Source organism: Strigops habroptila, chromosome 3 (assembly GCF_004027225.2).
Source record: "Strigops habroptila isolate Jane chromosome 3, bStrHab1.2.pri, whole genome shotgun sequence".
NCBI classification, from domain to species: Eukaryota; Metazoa; Chordata; class Aves; order Psittaciformes; family Psittacidae; genus Strigops; species Strigops habroptila.
In genome coordinates, this window is record NC_044279.2 from 41,519,558 (window position 1) to 41,538,063 (window position 18,506).

At 42.4% G+C, this 18,506-nt stretch overlaps 1 protein-coding gene across 3 annotated transcripts in view; it reads left to right on the plus strand.

Annotated features, from left to right (window-relative positions):
- Positions 1-1,537: 1,537 nt before the first annotated feature.
- Positions 1,538-18,506, plus strand: part of SYT1 (synaptotagmin 1) — a 360,700-nt gene continuing 343,731 nt past the window's right edge. The window contains exon 1 of one of the 3 annotated variants that reach the window (XM_030478820.1): positions 1,538-1,990. The gene's annotated coding sequence lies outside the window, so the exon portion shown is untranslated. The remainder of the gene's footprint in view (positions 1,991-18,506) is intronic. The other 2 variants (XM_030478821.1, XM_030478822.2) reach the window with 2 other exon arrangements.

Consider the following 18,506-nt stretch of genomic DNA (forward strand, 5'->3'; position numbering starts at 1 on the left):
TGCGAATGCCAGACTCCCACAGACTTCTGGCTGTGTGGCTGTCAGGAACACAGCATCAAGTCCTCATAACTATTAGCACTGAAATGTGTGGGGTTTTTAACTGACTGGATAAATGATCCTAGAAAAAACAGTTCTTGATATCTACTGTACTGAGAAACAGACACATTTTTAAATCATATCGAGTAATCTGGGTGCAGGTGGCCACTTCTGCATATGCAGGTTAAATTATGGTGGTACCTCCTTTCTGTAGCTCAGCACGAGCTAATATTTGCTTTCCTTTTCCCTTTCCCCTTTCATGATCTAATGTGCCTATACAAGAAAAAAAACTCATATTGTGACTAACTGACCTAGGAATGCATGTCCAGCACTAACACGATCAGACAAATGTGTATTTGAACTGAACTGGAAAAGGGCTGTGATTTTTAGAGCCAAATCCCACCACGAAAGTACAGGTGGGGAATGGCAGGAGGATGTTGTGTGCCAGGCATAGTAAGTCACTTACAGGATGTGCTTGAGAGCTTCTTGATTTTCTCAGTTACTGCTAACGATGGCATACGGCTCTTCACTTTGCCAGCATTTGCTATTTATCATATTAGAATGTAATTTAGATAACTTTCACTCTCATGTACTAAGTGAAACCAACTACATGGCTGTGGAATACGTTACTACTTTCTCAAGTTTTTTCAGAACAGCTGTAATTCCACAGGTTCCTGTAGCACTGTGCATCAAGCCTGGGCAAGAACCTGTATGTTCGGTTCCCTGCCTGTGACCAATTAAAGGTTATGGGAAACTCTTACATAAATACGACACTATTAGTTATACAATTTTGCAGACAAAGTGATGTTTTCCTCCTGTGCCTCTAAGCGTATAGATGTAATAATAATATATGCAGAGGAACAAAGAACTTCAGTCCGTTGTGTTTTTAAAAGCCAAGCTTACATCTAAATCTATTTCCATTTCCCTCTGGAACCTGAGCAGCTTTTTATGTTATATTAAACATTAGACAAATAGGGTAGATCTAATTAAAAGTTGAAGAAATGTGCTTCCCTTAATTGAATTTGTTACAGTTACATTTTGCAGACCAATGTTAATCAAAGCTGCAGTTCAGAGTGGATGGATCAAGTGAATTAAGTTAACCTTTGCATGTCCTTACCTGAACACGCGATAAGGTCTGCTCTCGCCTAAGCCACAGACGCCAATCACGACCCACCACTCAGCCGCGGCTGCCCGGCGCCGGCTGCCCATGGGCCCGCCGCATCAGGAGGACCTGAACCGCCCGCTCGCTCACTACCGAGCAGCGGGGGGCAGCGGCAGCTCCCGGCCGAGGTCGTCGGCGCTGCCGCTCCCCGCGCACTCACGGCGCGGGGCACCCAGCTAGCCCGACGGCCGCTGGGTCTGTGGCTCGGCGGCCCCGCGGCGGGAGGCAGTCCTGGCCGCCATGCGCGGGGATGCCCTCATCCTCACCACCATCATCCCCCTCCTCCTCCTCCTCCTCCTCCTCCTTCTCCTTCTCCTCCTCCTCCGCGCCCGCCGCTTCCCGGCCCCGCCCGACGGGGCGGACAGGGACCGCGCGGCCGCGGGATGGCATGGGCGAGGCCGGCGCGGCGGCTCCACCCATGCTGTGCGCCGGGCGATTGGCTGCCGGAGCCCGTCTCCCCGCCCCCCAGCCAATGAGGGCGGCGGGCCGGGGGTGATGGGCTGCCTCTCGCGGGAGGGATTCCTGGAGACGCTGCAGTGTGGCGGCGCTCCGGGCGCCGCGCAGCCCCCGTGCCGCCTCCGCCGCCCCTCGCCCAGCCCAGCCCAGCCCGCCGGCGGCCGCTGCAACTTACCGTCGTGCGCGCCGCACGCCGAGCGCAGGGACCCGGGGCAGCCTGCCTGCCGCGCACCCCGCCGTGCACCGCAGCCTCGCCCCGGGAGGGGCGCGGGCGCGCGTCGTGCCGCCGCGGGGGGAGGCTGAAGGACGAGCTGTCTGCGCCCGCCCGGTTGCCAGGTAAGGCAGCGCTCCGGGGCCGCGCCCGGGCGGCGTCGCCTCGGGCGGAGATGGGGGGGGGTCTCCAGGGAGGGAGGGGGGCGGCCGCTGCGCGGCTGGGGGCAGAGCACATGCTCCGGGGGCGGCCGGCGGCACCGCCTGCCCCGGGCTCTGCCCGCGGCTGCGGGGGGCGGGAGCCCGCCCCCGGGGCGCTCCCGGCGGGCGGGGGGATAACGGGGGAGGGGTGGTTCAGACAAAGGGGGTGCCCGCCCTTCCTCCCCCCGACCCCCCGTCTGCCGCCTTTGCCGCCGTGCTCCGCCGTTGCCCCCCGCGCCGGCTGCGGGAGCGGGGCGCCGTCCGCCCGCCCGCCTGCCTTGCCTCCATCCCTCCCTTCTTCCCCGCCGCTGCCCGGAGCCAGCGCCGGGGCGGCCGCCGGGCCAACTTGTTTCTCCGGGTTTCACCTGGCCGCCACCGCCCTGGGCAGGGTCCCGGCGGGGCACGGCGGTGTGCCGACTCCCGGGCGCTGACCCCCCTCCTGCCCGCAGGGCAGCATCTCCTCGTCTGTTCATCAGTTTACAGAAAGCTTTTCCTACATTTCTGAAGAAGGCTGCCGAGCTAAGGCATTTTCTTTCCATGCAATTTAATGCTGTGTCCTCAGGCGTTATTTCCTTCCACTTATTTAATTCCACTTGCCCAGCTTTGATTTTTGGGTACCTTACAGTCTGGCCCATATCCCCACAGCATATGGATAGGGGATCAGCGCTCTGTTTAAAAGTTAATTTTGCCTATCAAACTCTACTAGGTAGTGTAGCAAGAAAGTGGAGAAGAATGTTCATATTTCTTTTGTTCCCAGTCTTCTGAAATAGAGATATCAAACGACTACCAGCTTCTGGTAGTCAGTGTAGTAAGTAAATTAAATGTAGTCATTGGAATGAGCCTTTATGGCACTTTCAACAATCTGTAATTCAATCATCTCTGATACAAGCTGCCTTTTGCTATTATTCATCAGACCCAGCTGAGTGATTTCTGTCAGATCGGAAGTGGTAGAGAGAAATCTCTAGGTAAATGTAACTGAAAAGCTTTCCAAGTGGAGTCCTAAATGAGCACAGAAAAGCACTTGGCCACAACCTTGAGACAGATGTTAGCATCCGAATAAATCATTCCTTTTGACTGTCCGGGGGATGTCAAGTCTTATTTTCCTTATTTAATAGCCATTTGTGGGTGAAGAAGAACGATGTCTGTGTTTATTACCGTGTAAATTCAATGCAGAAGGCTGTAGTGCAATCATATTTCACTGTCTCTGAAATAATACATTCTGTACAAAGGTCAGTAGAGTAATTTTAGATACACATACATGTTGTAGACCACAACTAGATTACTAATCAGCAATGGTGATATTGATCCTCTGAGCGGCTATGCAGCGTGCCATCCGGGTTGTGTGTTAATCTGTTACGTGCTGTCTAAACTGCTTTATTGTCCGAGAGAGTTATTTCATCCTCAGAAACGGAGGATGATAGTTGCAAACCCAAGGGGAGACTCCTTTCCCTGTGTGGATTGACGTCTAGAGTTACGGATGAGCAATTGTTTTAGGAGTGACCCTGAAGAGGGGAGGGGGAGCTTTTTGGTACAAGGACAAGTAGGCAGCAAACTAATTTTCTTTGTGAGGATATGAAATGACATCTCCTGCCATGCTTAAATAAACCCGCTCAGGAAAAGTGTCGGGAGATTCCACGTGTGTCTAGAATAGTATTTGCTTGTCTGTTTTGGAAACAAATGACCCGATTTTATGTCTTAGGAGTCAAATATGTATCTTTTTTTCTTGAAGCTTTTTGGAATTGTAGCTCTATTAGTAGTGTCTGAGGGCGATATACTTTAATGTGGTCCATTACTTGGCTTGTGGTATAGTTGCTCAGAATTTGCATGCATGCAATTCATAAATTGAAACTATATAGCTTAAAAACGTAGTGTAGGCAGCTTGGGTGAGAAGAGATAATTTAAAAAAGAACCACAGGGCAGAAGATAATGACATACTGTAGGAAATAATCATACTCCTGCACTTGCAAAAGCATGAAATGTTCCAGTGTAGCCATTTCATACAAGCCCAATTTTCCTTCACATTAAGAGTGCCTAAGTGAGCCTTATTAATGTTTGATGCAAAAGATGCTAAATCGATTTTAAGGGTTGATACTGGAATTTAAAGAGGTAGCTCACAGACTAGCAGAGCAGTGCTATTACACTTACCCAGAACAAATGTGAAAAATAATCATTTACTGAGTATGCCATCGCAGCGCAAGTGGGATGTAGCCTTCTCTGTAACAGTGACAGGCGAGAAGCCCTTTAAACCCATAGATACGAAGCAGTGTTTGATTTAACAATCTGAAACGTTCTCTTGTCTTAATCGTAACTAAAATGGGATATAAGAGAGACGACTTTCAGCGTTGGTTAGCGTGGTAGTTGAGAAGGTGTGAGATAAAGGAAGGTTCTGTTTGTCAGAAAGGTAGGAAAAAAATCTATACTTTTCCAGCTAGCATGGAGAGACCGGAAACGTAAAATCAATTTTTATGGTCTTTTGGCAGGGTTGGCTGTAATAAGTAAGAAGAAGGACCAGCTTAGGGTCTTGGCAGAAGTTTTTAAGCCACTCGGCTGTACAGAACTCAGTTAATTGATGTTTCCTGACATGAAAATGAAGCTCTTATTTAGTATATTGCAGTCTTTTCTTGCCCATTCAGCAGTCTGATTACAATTTTGAAAATACTTATGTGTGAATGCCTGTGGTTTTATATTTATACACACATTTAAACACACAGATCAAGTCTTACTGGGAACTGCGTTCTGAATAAAGAGTGCACGCTACCTCGTATTACCTGCTGTGGAAGAGACATCAAAAGTTTGCAGTGCAATTGAAAAGGACAAGAAAATATTTCTGCCTATCCATAAGAAAAGCATGGAGGAATTATTGCGTGTGGATATCGTGATCGCCTTCCCTCTGCTGGTGGTGCCCATATAAATATGCAGTTTCACAAAGAGAAATACTTCATCATTTGATTTACTTTGATTCTCTATAGAATGTTTGTTTCAAACATTACTCCGTGTCTAGGAAGAAGCTTAATTAGAAATACACATAAGGGAGGATTGTTAGCCAACTATGAATTTGTGTTTACCTCTGTCATTTACTAAATATACTTGAAGATAAAATAAAAGCATTTGCCAGACTGAATAAACGAAGCATTAGGTTAAGAAATGTTTTCAGGCTGGTTATGTACAAATGTCGTCTTTGCTAGAGTAGGCTTTACTCCTTCCTAATACACCCCAGTAAGGGGGGATTAGGAAATATTGGTTATAGTGTTATATCTTTTACAGAAATGCAAGATACCAAAGCAGAATGCATTAGGAGGAGGACAATTGGCAAGGGCTCTTCATGATTTCTTCTGGTGAGAGCACAAGAGCAGGCTGCAGGCAACCTCTTTCAGGGACTACGTGGACCATCTGAGTGATTTGTAGAAGTTGTCTGGTTTAAATAAAACAAACCAAAAAATTTCCTGAGCCATGTAATGATCGAAAGCTAGATAGAAGCTGTAATAAAAGTAATACTTCAGGAGATGTTTTTGACAAATGTCTATAATCAGAATGTTTTAGAGGCTGGCTTTTCTAATCTTTTTTTCCCAGTGACATAAGGAGTAGCACTTCATGGGTCTTCCATTTACTAAAAATGCTTGGGAGAGAGTTGATTATTTTTCTTAACCAGTTTTCTTATCACTGCTAGTCTGGAGGTATTTCCTCAAACGGCAGGCACTGAACACTTCTTCTCTGTCCTAGAGGGAGTGTTGTTGCCATCTTTTGAATTCTCAGAGGTTTGCCAAATCAAGATGCAACTTCTTTTTTAGCCATCCTAAAGATGCTGGGAGAAATGTAACGGAACACTAAGTAAATCCAGAATGTCTCCTGTGCAGCATAGGTATCTGACAAGCTATTAATATTTATATGGTTCTTGTAAATGGAAAACAATACAGATTTTAAAAAGTGTCACCAGAAATTATCCAAGCAAACTATTTGTTATTTGTTAACTCTGATTAACATATTTCAGGAGAATATTTTATTTAGAAGTGGCTAAAACCAATTTGGATTCTTTGATGCTGACTGTAAGTTTCCTGGGCATTATTCAGGATTTATGGTAGTAGCCAAATGTACTGTAGTAGTTTTAATGGTGTAGCCGTGGTTGCAGTGACTAGGTGGTGCAGCGCCTCAAATACGTGAGGATATATGCCTCAAAGCTTCTCAGTGATGGTTAAATCAAGTTGTTTAAAAGCCCATTTACAAGTTCCTTTTTGTACTTTCATCTTAAGGGTATTGTTTTTCTGTGTGTGGTTGAAAATCAGTGTAGCAGTTGCAGTATGGGAAAGTTAGCAACCATTACCCAGCTGGGATCAGAGACATGTTTGCCTGCAAACTCTCTCATCTCCATGTGTTTGAATAACCATGTAGATATGGCAGTTGGAAATAATTGGAGTGCTTTTGTGGAATGCCCTATGGAAATCGTAGAATCATAGATTTGTTAGGGTTGGAAAGGACCTTAAGATCATCTAGTTCCAGCCCCTCTGCCATGGGCAGGGGCACCTTCCTCTAGACCAGGTTGCTCAAGGCCACATCCGACCTGGCCTTGAACACTGCCAGCAGTGGAGCATTCACAACTTCCTTGACACAAATGGCTTAGCTGATTCAGGACCCTGTCTCTGGGAGTCATACTTTTTCTAGAAAATGTGTACACGTGCATCATTGACATATGTTGACAGGTGAATGTTAGACCGAGCTCTTCTTATTTGAAACACTTAATGACCACTTATAACATGTAGTCATGTAGTTTTAATTTTTTTTTTTCTTTCCCCCAAAGCAATGGAGAATATTTTTTTATATTTTATTTCTGTTTGATTTCTATCATCAAATCTTACAGGTAGGAGGAATTCTTGGAAGAATATGTGACAAATACATTAGAGTGGGGTTTTTTGTTTGTTTTATAAGGCTAAAGGTGGTAACTTAAGGAAAGCTTAGTGGCATGGTGGTGTTCTGATAGAAGACAATCAATTGGCAAACAGTTGAGGGTTAAAGACTGATAGTGTAATATGTCCCAATGAAAATCTCCATATTTGAAAGTGGTTTTTATTAATAAAAGATTGTTTCTGTTCCCTGTTGAAATTGTGAACTTTGTTTTTATTTTTTAGTAAAGCATTTAAATGAGCTTAGGGTGATGTTCTGATTGTAAGAAATAGTACTGTAGAAAGGCATCACTGTCTGTGTGAACAGATTTAAATTTATTTGATTGCAGAAGAGATAGTGTATGGGGAATTGCAGTCTACATTATTCCAAATCTATTGATTACCTTTAACAATGACCTGGAATAAAATGAAAGATCCACATTCATGAGAATACTTCTGTTTTTTGGTGCCAATTTCAATAAATAAAGTTGGAAAAAGTGCTGTTACAGACTAATTTAATTTGGTTTCTCATCATACTACATTTGAATAGGTGTTTTAATAAAGTGAACTGAAACACTTCTGCCTACTTCCAGTAATTATGATTTCCCCCTAAAGAGTTGCTCTGAGAAAATACTTGGGGATTAGATTCAGGGAACATCATCTGTCATAACTTTAAAGAGCAGAGAAGCCATATGCAGCTGTAAACATGGAAGTGTTGAGAGCAGGAAAAGTGATCAACTTCAAAAAGGATGTTGGGCAAGTAGAATTAGTTTGGAGAAGGGATCCAGGAGTTATGTCATTTGAGATGTGCTGAATCTGCTTCTTGATGAGACTCCTAAAAGATTGCCATTCTGTTTAGAAAGCTGCATATGCTAAAAGTTTTCTTGATTTCCACATCAATGAAAATCATAGAATGGTTAGGGTTGGAAAGAACCTTAAAGTCACCTAGTTCCAACCTCCCTGCTATGGACAGGGATGCCTCACCCTAGACCATGTCACCAAGGCTCTGTCCAGCCTGGCCTAGAACACTGCCAGGGATGGAGCATTTACTGCTTCTTTGGGCAACTTGTTCCAGTGCCTCACCACCCTCACAGTAAAGAACTTCTTCCTTATATCTAATGTGAACTTGCCCTGTTTAAGTTTAAACCTGTTGCCTCTTGTCCTATCGCTACGGTCCCTGACGAAGAGTCCCTGTCCAGCATCCTTGTAGGCCCCCTTCAGACACTGGAAGGCTGCTATGAGGTCTCCATGCAGCTTCTCTTCTCCAGGCTGAACAGCCCCAATTCTCTCAGCCTGTCTTCATACGGGAGGTGCTTCAGCCCCCTTACCATCTTGGTGGCCCTCCTCTGGACTTGCTCCAACAGCTCCATGTCCTTCTTATGTTGAGGACACCAGAACTGCACACAGTGCTCCAAGTGGGGTCTCACGAGAGCAGAGTAGAGGGGCAGCATCACCTCCTTCGACCTGCTGGTCACGCTTCTTTTGATGCAGTGCAGGATATTAAACTGTGCTGTAGTATGTAAAGGTTCATATAGCAGCCTGGTCAGGCATGCAAGTTACAAGAGCTCAGACTAGAAATAAGGTATCAATTTTTTGTCTGTCAGTGGAAAGTGTTTGGGCCAGCTTATTGAGATGACACCTTTCCACTTGAAGTCTCTAGATCAGTATTTCCTTTCTTTTAGCGAGACCAGGCACAAGTTCTAGATTTGGTGTAGGAACTGCTGGATTTCAGATTTGTGTCAATCCTTGAGAACAGAGTAGATAATTGTCTGTCCTTCTGGCCTTGAAATCCCCAACCTGTTGAACTTGCTGCCGTTAACTTCTGTTGCACCTCCTAGATTAAATCATATGTTACTCATGTAGTGTGAAGAGGTTCTGTCTGAACTTCTCTTAAACTGCCCTTGTATGCTATAATCCTCTTTTGTTTCACCTTACTGACAAGAAATTTCTGCTTATTTATCTATCTGGTGTTAAACTTTGAGACCTGATTTAAAGCCCACTGAAATTGACAGCTGTTTCTTCCATTTATTTTGTTCCTCAGATGTGTCCTAAAGCTATAAATTGTGCTAATTAATAGGAATTTTATTCCTATTAATGCCTGTTAATTAATTAATCCCTCTTTCAAATGTGGAATGTGTCCCATCAGTCTAGCTTGGGCTTGAGATGCCCATCAGTCAGGTACCTGACTACCTGACTACCTCTTCAGCTACCTGAAGAACTGTGTTCTGCCAGACCTGTTCTGGAGCTGGCCTTGCAGACGGCAATCATTGTGCCTGGCATCTGAGCCAGAGAACTGGCTTTTCATCAGGGTAAACTCATCTGGTGAGAATCTTCCATGTCCTCTTTCCAGTGTCATGCTATGGATGGTTAATTGGTGGCATTGGTAACGCAATGGGTGTCTCTTATGGGAGGGATACAGCTCTACTGAAGTGGTGAGTAAGACTATCTTTGACAGTGTCCTCCCACTGAGTTACCGAAGATATGTCCCTGAGTAGTCCAGGGGAGGGTGAAATACAAACACATTTTTGGCTGTGAGCAGAGTGATGGTTGAATTTCAGGATTGCTGGATCCTGAAACTAAAGTTTACCTCTTTTCTAACAGCCCGTGTGTTTAATTAAAGATGTATTTGTTAAACTGTTGCATTTAGGAACTGTATCTGGAACATGCTAATGTTTCCTCAGGAAAAGTCTGACAGTAGATGCCTTTTTTTCTTTTCCGTAGTTATCACTTCATCATAGTTGTTTTTCATAGGAGTCTTAGAATCACAGAATGATTTGGGTTGGAAGGGGCCTTAAAGATCATCTAGTTCCAACCCCCATGCCAGAAATGCTTTCCACTAGACCAGGTTGCTCAAAGCCCCATCCAGCCTGGCCTTGAACACTGCCAGGGATGGGGCAACCACAGTTTCTCTGGGCAACCTGTGCCAGTGTCTTGACCGCCATCACAGTAAGTAATTTCTTCGTAATATCTAATCTAAGTCTGGTCTCTGTTGGTTTCAAGCCATTACCCCTTGTCCTGTCATTACATGCCTCTGTAGAAAATCCCTCTCCAGCTTTATTGTAGGCCCCCTTAAGGTACTGTAAACCTGTTACAAGATCTCTGTGGACCCTTCTCTTCTCCAGGCTGACCAAGTCCAACTCTCTCAGCCTGTCCTCATCAGAGAGGTGCTCCATCCCTCTGGTCATTTTTGTTGCTCTCCTCTGGCCTTACTTCAACAGCTCCATGTCCTTCTTATGTTGGGAGCCCCAGAGCTGAATGCAGTACTGCAGGTGGGGTCTCACAAGAGCAGAGTAGAGGGGCAGGATCACCTCCTTTGACCTGCTCGTCATGCTTCTTTTGATGCAGCCCAGGATGTGGTTTCTGGAGTGCGAGCACACGCTGCTGGCTTATGTTGAGCTTCTTGTCAACCAACACCCCCAAGTCCTTCTCCTCAGGGCTGTTCTTAATCATATAACAAGAAGTTATCTTGCACTTGCTCTTCAGCTTCAGTTTGCTTCAAGCATTGTTAGCTTACTCATATGCTAGTTAGAGCAGAGAAACATCAGGAAATATCCCTGTGACCTTGATAGAGGTCGGTTGCTTCTTCATGGTATGCTGTAGCTGCGTAAGGCCTCTGCTGCTCTTATCTTGTATATTTGTTTTATTTTTGTAAAGCCTACAAAATAGGATTGTAAGGTTTATTTCCTGTATTAATGTGTATTTAGCGCTCTTTTAGCTGGCTGAGAAGATGCTAAAAGTGAAAACTTATAGTAAAATCATCTAGGACCAAACCACCTGAAGTCATATGCAATATTTTTTTCTTGCATTTGACATTTTCAGAATATATGTCCACTTTTAATGACCTACTTTAACATTTGATATGCAAATATTAGCTTTACAAATAGTACACTGGCTAATATTTTTGAGCTGTTTACTCTAGAATACATTATTCTTTGTAAATATTGATGGAAGTTCTGTGTTGTTATAGGAGAACAAGACATAAAACTCGCTATAAAAATCAGCATTTTAAAAGAAGAATTATGAATATTTTGTATCTATATCAAGCAGCTAGAGCTCAGACTTTTGAACTTATCACTGTTTATCCATGTAGCATCAACTGGTTTCTAAAGCAACAGCCAGCCAAATTTTCATTGAAGGTGATTAACTAGACTTTTGCAGGCATAGTAGAGACTTTCTACACTGTTACTGAACGATTCAAGTGTATCACTAAAGCCAAAACCTTTTTCTGCCTTTCCAGGTAGCTCATAGGTATCTGTACCCATCAACAGGATTCCAAAATGTATGTATTGAGTATAGGTGGAAGGAAAAGTAATTGACACAAGTTTAATGGAACTTGTCAATATTACTCTGGTTATAGCCTTAAAAAAAAAAAAAAAAGAATCATCCTTTTAGTATTAACATGAAACTGGGAGCATTTAATTTGCTTTGGGTTGAAATTTGGCTCTTCGAATGGCTCTTCAGCTGCATTTAAAACTATTTAAGAGTTCAATGGTGTTAACTGATTTCACAGAATAAAGCTAATTTATTTGCTGGAGGGGATTATCACCTGGTGTGCCTTAGTCTGTGGTGTTATTGCCTTCTCCCACTCAGTTCTGTGACCTTTTTTGTGATGAAGAAAAGTAATCTCTTCCAGGGAGGCAAAACCCCAACCTCTTAGTATAGTTTGCAGTGTTTTCTTTAGATGTTTTGGTAAACGTCTGAATTTGAAAGGATGAACGAAAGGGTGGACAGAAGACCGTAAGAGGATTTAATGAGTACTAAGCCTAGTCGAAGGCATATTCAGATTGTTATAGTTTTGTTCCATTAGGCCAAATATTGGCTATTTCATTGGTCCTTTGGGGATAAATGTTTTGCTAATTCTGAATAGCTTAGGAGTTACGTAGATAAGGTAATATAAGAACGTATCCTTAAATTGTGAAAAATACTGGTTCAGCCTGTTCTGCTTACAGCCATAGTGCTAGTAAGGTACTTAAAGGTCGTTGCTCCAATCAGTCTTAGAGAAAATTGTATTGAATAAGTCCTAAGTACAAAGTTTGAGAGGTATATTGTAAATAATGTAGAACTGTGATTAGTGGTTATCTTGTGCTGTAGTACTTAAAAAAGAACGGGGAAATGTACTGGAACTTTCCCACTCTTAAAGAGTACCACCAAGTTATTGATTGTGATTAGTCAAGTTTGTTGTAGTTTAAAGCTATTGCCCTATTGTTGCAGGGGGTATGAGTTTTCTGTATGTATGCGAAATTTTGGTAGGACTGGGAGGAGCTAAAGCTAATGGGCTTAGCAGAGAGGTATGAGAGTGGAGGGGCTGTGTGTTGTTCAGTGGTGGTCAAAAATTCTGTACATGTTGATGCAGATACAAAGATTACAACCTACATAAACACTGCATGGCAGAGATGGAACCAATGTTAGCTGGTTAGTGACAGCAAGTTAGTCTCTAAGATTAACATGCAATAAGTATATTCAACATATGGGCCAGTATCCTTGCAAATGGTGGATACAGTCACAGCATGTACAATAGCTATCCGTTTCAACAGTAGTAAATATGTGGGTTTTTTCCTAGATAAGGCACACAGAGTGAGCCTGAAACAGACACATGTTGAAATTTTGTTTGCTGTTACAAAGCAACTGCTTCAGGCCACATTGCTTTTTCCATTGGACTTGGCCTAATACTGTACATGCAATTCTGGCTCACTTAGACCAGAATTCTTGTTAATGTATTTCTCAGTGAATCATATTTCCTTTTATTAGACGCGTTGAATTAGATCCCAGAAATTTAGATTTATTCCCCCCCCTCCTTCAAACCACTTATAGATGAATTGGAAAGCTGCATAAAAAGTAATTTACTGTCACCATTACTTAGAATAGCTAGTTAGGCTTTTAAGCTTATTTTGGTTTTGTAGGCTGCTTGCTTGCCTAGACACATTGGAAAAATCACAAGCAGTATTTTACTTTTTTGGCACATATCCTAATGTGTTGTCGGCAAGGTTTTTTTGGGTATTTTTGTTTGTTTGATTTTTATTTAGTTGTTTTTTGGTATGGAATAAAGGAAAAGATTCAGGGGTGATGGGTTACCTCTCCACATCCCCTTTTAACAAGGCGAATTCTGAATGTGGGTTGTAGCTGGTGACAGCTGTTTCATCAAGAGCTGCTTCGTGTTTGCAAGAAGCAGTGTTTGCTCTGCAGTCTCTTTAGAACAGGGCCTGACATATCTTGTAATGTGTTTATACTGTGCCTAGCATAATAGGATCCAGATCTTTGACTAGGGATGTGGACTGTTGTGTTAAAAAAGAAAAAAAAAAATAGCCCAAATGTTGAAAAAGTGCCATTATTTAAGGCCCCCAGAGATTAAACAATTCATTGCTGTAATCATATCAACCTTCTCCTTCAAAGGGATTTTAATTGTGTCATGGAAACTTCATACCTGAAAATGCAAATGGTTGTCTGTTAGGCACTCTTCTAGATACATGTGTGTTTTGCTGGTCATTAAGGCTGTACCGTTCATACTAGGGGACTTGGACACTCAGTGTAGAGCTCTAATTAGAAGCTGTGCTGAGTTACTCTTTTCAATCTCTGTCCCTTCATCCTGGTATAACTTAAGAATTTATCAGTTTTAAACAGAAAACAAGTTTCCTGTTTCCCAGCAATCTGTTGCATAAACTGTTTGGCTTTTTACTCAAGAAAGCTATTTTATGCATAATGCCATCATCGCAACTGGGACGTGAATTATTTGCAGGTGCTGAATTTTAGCATTATGTGGCCAGGAGGGAATTTATCTGGCATAAAGGAGATAGGTAAACTAGTTCCAGCTCCAGTAATACTTAAGAGCCTAGATACTTCATGCCAGAAAGCAATTTCTGAGGGTTTCTTTGATAGAGGAATTAGAAAAGTTCTGCTACATCAGCTTCCCCACTATAGGAGCCAGTTTATCTGTCTGGAGGTTGATGTAATTATTTGAGATTTCTGCTCCCCCTTTCAGTGAGAATTTAATACAGGAGAACATCTAGTCCTGATATGCTATCACTCTGATACGTGATAGCGTAACTGGGCAAAACAAACTGAAAGCCAAAACCATGACTACCCAGGTAGCCTGTCTTGAAGACTTCAGTAAAGATTTTAGAATCAGCTTTTTTGTGAAGTGTAGAAGTCTGTACACATCAGATAGTCATTTTTATTACGTAGGAGACAATCGAAGTAGTGTTCTATTGATGTGGTGAAACATAAATCTCATATGACAGATGGGGATCAATGGCAGAGGGAGATTAAGGATGGGATTCATCTCATTTAACTTTAAATATCCTCAGAAGGTGATTCATTTGACCTATCTTGGGCATTTGTCTTGGTGTGAGGCAGGCTGCTCTCTGGAGGTATCTTCTCTTTTCCAGTGACTATAAAAAGTCTGGGATCACTAGATGAGATATAATCAGCTGATTTTTAGACACCTGACATGGGACACTTGAATCTTAAGTGATACGCCCAAGGCCTTATTGGGGAGCCTGTGGCAAAGCTGAAAACTGAACCCGTGTTTTCTGAATCCAAATTAGTAGTGCTAATCACAATACCATCTTTTCTGTGAAGCAGACAATTAAGTCTATGTGTGAAACTACTGTGTGGTGACTGCTTAAAATTGCTTTTAACAGTTGTGAATAAAGAAATTGGTCTGAAGGGGTATGGTGGTGTATTTGGAAGTACCCAATTAAAATCCAGCTTAAATTATTTGTTCTACTGCAGTTATTGCTGTATTTGATTCGTGGGGAATATGTCAGCCTCAGTAGTGCATTAACTTTGTACAAGAGTCTGGGTTTAAAAAGTGTATTTGGAGATAAATGTTTTGCTGTATAGAATAGCAGATCTGTCCCTCTGCAGAATCTGTGCAGTGCTGCCAGGAAAGAATAAATTTTATATCTTGAAGTAGAATTCTTAATAGTAATGAAAGCTTTACCCTCAGCTCCACAGAAAGATGGACATCTTGTCAGTAAAACTGTAAGTAAAGGTCCATTGTATTGTGAGTGACAGTATTTTATTCGTAGTTATGGGCAGTTTGTTTAAGTTGTTCTTGTCCAAGTCTGGGCTTGCCTGAAAGGAGACACCCTACATTACCATAGGTGACGTTTGAGTCACGTCAGTTCAGATGTTTTCTGAAACCTAAATACTAAAGCTGATACAGAAAGTTCTATCGGCTTTGCTAGGCTTTGGATCTTGCTTGAAGCATGCAGGGAACCAAGCAGGTCTGCACGAATGGTACTGATGGAAATAATCATGCTTGGCAAAGTACGGGAAGGCTTGTTGTATTGCCTCTCGTCTGGTCAGCAAAACTATTAGAGGAGGGAAGAAAAGCAGCAGCTCCTATGTTGCTAGAGGGTGTGCTTTCGCCCCTCTGAAATGCAGTAAGTTTTACACCTGAACACGCACACTGCTTTTGGGAGTTAGCTTGGTTCTTCCCTGCTTGCCTCCCTGCACGCAGCCACCCCTCCTTCAACCTTAATGTACTTCAAGGCTATAGTTTTGCTGTGCTTTATGACTGAGATGAAATCCGGTTTTCTGAGCTGTAGTGCAGAATCTGTTTAAATAGCTTTGTGTAATTTGTAAGTAGAAATCTGCTCAGATGATCCTGGTAATATGTGACCCCCTTAAATTCATGGCATTGCATCTCTTTATATGGGAATACACTGTCATGTTAAAGCTTCAAGGTGTAAAATATATATTTTTTTTTTCAATGAAGTGCTGTGGGGAAAAAAAGGGGAAAAAAGTCTGCTACATTAAGATAAAATAGAAGGTGGTAACGTGGAGAATAAAATAGGATGTGTATTTTAAGCTTTCTTCCTCTAAAAACTGGGAATTGGCAATTGCTGTCACAGTACTGTGTATAGTAGGAATTGTATTTTCATGTTAAGTAAAAAGTAAATCAAAATTAGAATGGTCTAGAATGAAAAATCCAGTACTCTGAAAAATTATATCACATCAAAATGGTTGTCTTGTTGACATCTTTGGTCACGAGAATTTCTCATTCATTTCTATCCTCCTTTGAGTTAGCAGCTAAACATGATGTTTTTATAGCTAAATGAACCTTTATAAGCTAGACATCAACTATATATAAATGCAGAACAACAGTACATCTAAAATCTGTCACGCTGTCAGAGTACAATTGTTTTCTCTACGAATATGGAAATTGTCACTTATCTGCATTCTCTCTTTGCCCTACTTTTCCCCATATATGTCGATATTCACTCATGTGAAAGAGGCCAATTATACTTTGGCTGTTGTATAAGTAATGCAGAAGTTGTCAGTAGCAGAGGAAAATTTATGTTAGAAAACTGAGGGAGTGAATAAGGAAATAAAAGCACCTTGATGAGGGCAGTGATCTGTTTCTATGTCACTTCATGTTAAAAAAGGTATTTTAAAAAAAAAAAGCTTTTAGCACTTGTAATTCTATATCTGAGGACTGGGTGTAATAATCAAATCCCAGTTCAATCTTCCTTTAGAATACTGTGTTCTGCAGTCTTTTCCCTTTTGGTATTTTTTATCCTAGGCCCTCCTGGGAGCAGGCATTGGGTCTTTCCCTTTGGCCCGGGAGAGGGGCTGGACAGCTCCTGAGATGGAGGGATGCTCTGGATCATGGCAAGGCTCAAGAGGAGTGTGCATCTCTTCCCCCTGGCTTTATGGAAAACACTTGGAAAATGCAGTGCAATCTGGAGTCAGGCTACGTTGAAAGTAAATTAATTAGGCTCATTAAAGGTGGAGTCCCAAACTTCAGAGCAGCTGGAGTTGGCTCTCAGTAGCTGTTGTCGGTAGAGCCAGAACCTGGGCGCTTGCTGGGGCACAGGCTGGCTTGGAGATGCCGTGAAGTTGGCCAAGCTAAATAGCACCTTGTTAGTGTGGCTTTTTGATGGCCAGTTCTTGGTCAAAATGTGATCCCAGATGATGCACAGCATTTGTTTAACTTCTTGTTGCCTTCCTCCAGCTGCTGTTTCTCTTGATATTATTGAGAGAGAGAGAGGAGGATGCTGTGAGCCTTAAATTTAATTGTATACAAGCAACCACTCAGCGGGTCTTGCTGACCTGACAGCAGTCTTCAGTGAAACTTGCTAGGCTGCATGCCTGCTGGATGTGCAAAGCCTCCGACTAGGGCATCAGCAGCAGGTGAATGATGCACTAGCCCTTGCCTCATTTAAGTGACTCTTTGTTTTTGATGGGTGATGGTCTTAATGTAGTTATTAAAAAGGGTACTTACAGAAGGAGATAAAGAGAAGCTTCCATCTTTGGTGATGCTTAAAACAGGAGCAATAAGGAGACAAGTGAGTGTCTCCTCTTTTTTTCTTTCTTTTTTATCAGGGAGCTGAAATTTTCCTCAGATCTGTTCTTTCATGATTGAGCTGTTTGTTTCCAAATGGCTCCAATGCACGTGAGAATGCGGACATACATGGATCAACCTGTTCAGCTGCAGGCCTGTCTCATCAAACAGCCCAAAGTGCTGGGCATGCCAGCCAGTTCAGAGCAGTTCGGCAGCCCATCCTGTAGCAATTACTCTGGTGCTTTCATTTCCGGATACGAAAGCTTTGAAGCAGCTTCCTTTTGTGGGAGGAGTAGATTTCAGGGTTTAGAAACTGAAATTCAAAACTGCAGCTACGTATCACCTTTCTAATGAAACTGAATTTATCAAAGTTTCTAAATGTGTCCACAGTACCAACACATTTTAAACTTTTTTTTGTCCAGCTTTTGGTTTCAGTAAACTATTTCTTTTTTTCACCCTGGTAGAGCAGTTCTTGGTGTAACATCAGGTACATCAGGTGAAATATGTAAATAATTAATTTTTTTCACTTTTAAAAAAGTCCTCACCAGAGAAGAGACATGGTATGTGAAAATACGAAGTCAACACCATTTGTGTAAGGGTACAGTGTCACTCTTGCAGAGACCCTAAACACTCACTAACTCCTTTTTTGGAACACCCAAATACAGTTCTTAGATTGGTTTTACCTATGGCTGTGTTAGGATTTGAGTTGACCAGACATTTCCCCTACACTTTTCTTCCCTTACACTTTCTCATTTCTCCTATACTTTTTAAAAACTCTGAGGGGAGAAGGATGGGAATTATAATTAAATACAGTTATTTGCAGTAAGCTCTGTTTAGAAGGCAAATAGCACTTAACGTACTGGAAAGGCTAAAGAGGTTCCTATATATAGTAAAAAAATAACTGTTATTAATACTTAGACAAAGTGATTAGGTATTACCTCATTGGCCCTATGTTTTTCACCAATTCAATGGGTTAATCACCTGTTCTTCAGTGATTAAAATCTGGATTTCTGAGTGTTCCTGTTGCAGTCTCCCAGAAAGCATGGTGGTGGTTGGTTAAGCCCTAAAGTCCTTATGATAAGGCAGTCTTCCTGTACAGTGATCTGTGCATGTGAGTCTCTGAGCATCTGGAAATCCCTCTGATGTTAAAGTGATCTATATAAGTGAAAGTATAGTCCTATTTAAAAAAACCCCACAAACTTCTCAAATGAAAGTGAGAGATACTGCTATCAAATGGCTACTGTGTGTAGACTTAATTTTGCTGGGAGGAGATCTTGAG